The sequence below is a fragment of the Notothenia coriiceps genome, unplaced genomic scaffold, assembly GCF_000735185.1.
Source record: "Notothenia coriiceps isolate Sejong01 unplaced genomic scaffold, NC01 NC01_scaffold00021136, whole genome shotgun sequence".
In the NCBI taxonomy this organism is placed as follows: Eukaryota; Metazoa; Chordata; class Actinopteri; order Perciformes; family Nototheniidae; genus Notothenia; species Notothenia coriiceps.
The window spans coordinates 1-2673 of record NW_011353837.1 but is presented as its reverse complement, the minus strand read 5'-3'; the positions used below and the strand labels follow the sequence as shown (position 1 = coordinate 2673).

The 2673-nt window shown below is 39.5% G+C and overlaps 1 long non-coding RNA gene across 1 annotated transcript; it reads left to right on the top strand.

Annotated features, from left to right (window-relative positions):
• The first annotated feature begins 6 nt into the window (after positions 1 to 6).
• LOC104953130 (uncharacterized) lies at positions 7 to 1502 on the top strand. Its single transcript, XR_799177.1, has 4 exons — positions 7 to 106; positions 195 to 276; positions 1211 to 1289; positions 1395 to 1502. It is a non-coding gene; the product is annotated as an uncharacterized lncRNA (long non-coding RNA).
• Positions 1503 to 2673: the final 1171 nt, after the last annotated feature.

Here is a 2673-nt window from a genome sequence, read left to right as displayed (position 1 = left end):
TCTAATGTTCAGCGTGACGATGCAGGACTCTATAGATGTGATGTAGCTCTGCTAAGTGGTACAGGATATATTGTGTGGAATTTAACGGTGTACGGGGAACCTGAAGGTATGTTGAGCACAAAGTAGGGCTAATAATTTATACACCATAGACATGCCGTATGTTACTGAAATTAATTCACGTGTGATTTGTGCAGGAGTCGATCCACTGTGGTTTTACACACTCTCAGCTGTAATTGGATTGCTGTGTGTTTTCACTTCAGCTGTCTGCCTCTTCAGGTGAGTAATAGTTTTTTACTAGAGCTACATTTATGTATGTTCTAAGTAATGTACCTTTTCTTCATATTTGCAATGACTTCCTCCACCTTTTGTCGTCCCGTGCTCTAGTTACAATGTGAGACGTTTACATATTTTCTGGATTTACTGAAATATTATTAATACTCATTCCAGTAAAATGCCATTGCATAATTTGAACTGTTGATGACGTTGATCGATTACTGCACCAACTCTTTTCTTGGCAAACATTTGGACTTCTCAAAGCAGGAAAAGTAAAGGTGTAACTAATGTTAATGATGGCTCTATTCCTCAAGTCACACACACGCAGAGCTCAGGAGCTGGCTCACCTAAATAAAAAGCAGCCATCATGTTTTTCAAACTGTGCTTCTCGTGCTCTGACGACTCAAAATGTCTGAAATGCAAACCGTCAAGTGTTGTCCCCGTTTCAACAAATATTTGCTTATTTTATATTATAACGTGTAAAGTGTGTTGTTTGAACAAGATCCTTACATTTTTTTGCTATTTTTTGGCTAAGTGGTTTTATTTTTTAATAAAGACATTCTATCTGCTTGAGTTTGCAGTTTTATAAAACCCACTATGGGCGTCCAAACAAGTGTTAAATAAACCCTAAACTTGAATAAAGAACATTTACAAGATATTGGACAGTTAATTATCTAGCCAATTAACTGCAAGAACCTTCATTCTTCTAATCTGATCACATACAGTACCCACACAAATCCTGCATCCTGGACTGTAAAATATAAATAGTTTAGCCATATAAAACAGATTTGAACCAAGAGATCACTTTAAATCATGGCTATGTTCTGTAGGTCCGAGCAGCTGGATTGGCCTTTGAAGCAAATACCAGTCAGAATGGCTACTCCTCGTATAATAAAGTGTCTGAACTCAAACTGGAAAGTGTTTTTTATCTCTGCAGGAAAAGCTGGACTAACACCTCAAACAAGGAGAGCAACATCCTGAGTCACGTCCAGTTCTGTGTCCAGTTGGGAGGAGAGGTCAGCATATCTTTGTCATTACTCAAACAATAATGTTATTGGAACAATGTTTTATGCTTATTGGCTCTTTTGATATCTGAGTTTATTTAGTTGATTCACTTTCAGTCCCTGCAGGTGGCTCCACCTCCACTCCACAGCTGTGCAGTCTACAGGGCGAATCACGAGCAGAGGGAGTCTTTGCAGAAGCTTCAGATTCAGTTTAAAGCTGAATAAGAAACAGTACAACATGAAAACGAATGTTGCATGTTCCATCCATCCATCCATCCATCTTCTCCCGCTTATCCGTGGTCGCGTCGCGGAGGTAGCAGTTCCAGCAGAGAGCCCCAAAATGTCCTTTCCCTGGCCACATCAACCAGCTCTGACTGGGGGATCCCAAGGCGCTCCCAGGCCAGCGAAGAGATATAATCCCTCCACCTGGTCCTAGGTCTACCCCTTGGTCTCTTCCCAGCTGGACGTGCCTGGAACACCTCCCTAGGGAGGCGCCCAGGTGGCATCCTAACTAGGTGCCCGAACCACCTCAACTGGCTCCTTTCGACACGAAGGAGGAGCGGTTCAACTCTGAGTCCCTCCCGGATGACCGAGCTTCTCACCTTATCCCTAAGGGAGACACCAGCCACCCTGCGGAGAAAACCCATCTCGGCCGCTTGTACATGTTGAATATCTGTAACATGATTTAGATTTCTGTTTGGTTGCTTTGTTTTTATGTATGAATTAGAAATAGGTTAACTTAATAGCACCCCTGTTTTGGTTGCACCTTAAGGTGGTGGCTAAGTTGCTCTGTGTGCCAGGCAGGGCAGCATGCCTTGTTGTGGATGTGATTGCATATCAAATGAATATTGAAGATTTTAAATAAAATGCCCACATTTGAAGTTTGCTGTATTTTCTTCCTCTTATGATCTGGACCACTCCAACGGTGTCCATCACTAGTGTGCAATATAAAAATGATTGCATATAGCTTTCTAAAATAGGGAGATATATGATTACTTGTGTGTTAATATAAAACATTTTTTGATTTCATTTGATTTGAATCAGAAACCTCATGTTAGCTTACCATTGGGTATTAGACCATGCATTGGTTACAATATTTTTCTTTTATTTCTATCATTAAAAACATCGATATGTAAATATGTTACATTTGTCTCAAAACATCTTGTTATTATGATTTCTGTATCTCTGATGTATGACTTGTACATGAACATATTTTATATTTAAGTTTAACATAGTGACTTACCAGATTCTGTGACTTACAAAAAACAAAAATTTTCATCATACACTTTATTTGGAAAGCTGTATGAAAACCGGTTGCACACATTAAAAACATGTGTACTCAAAACTATTCCATTATGTTAAAGACACACAACTATGTTATGTCAAAGAAACATGA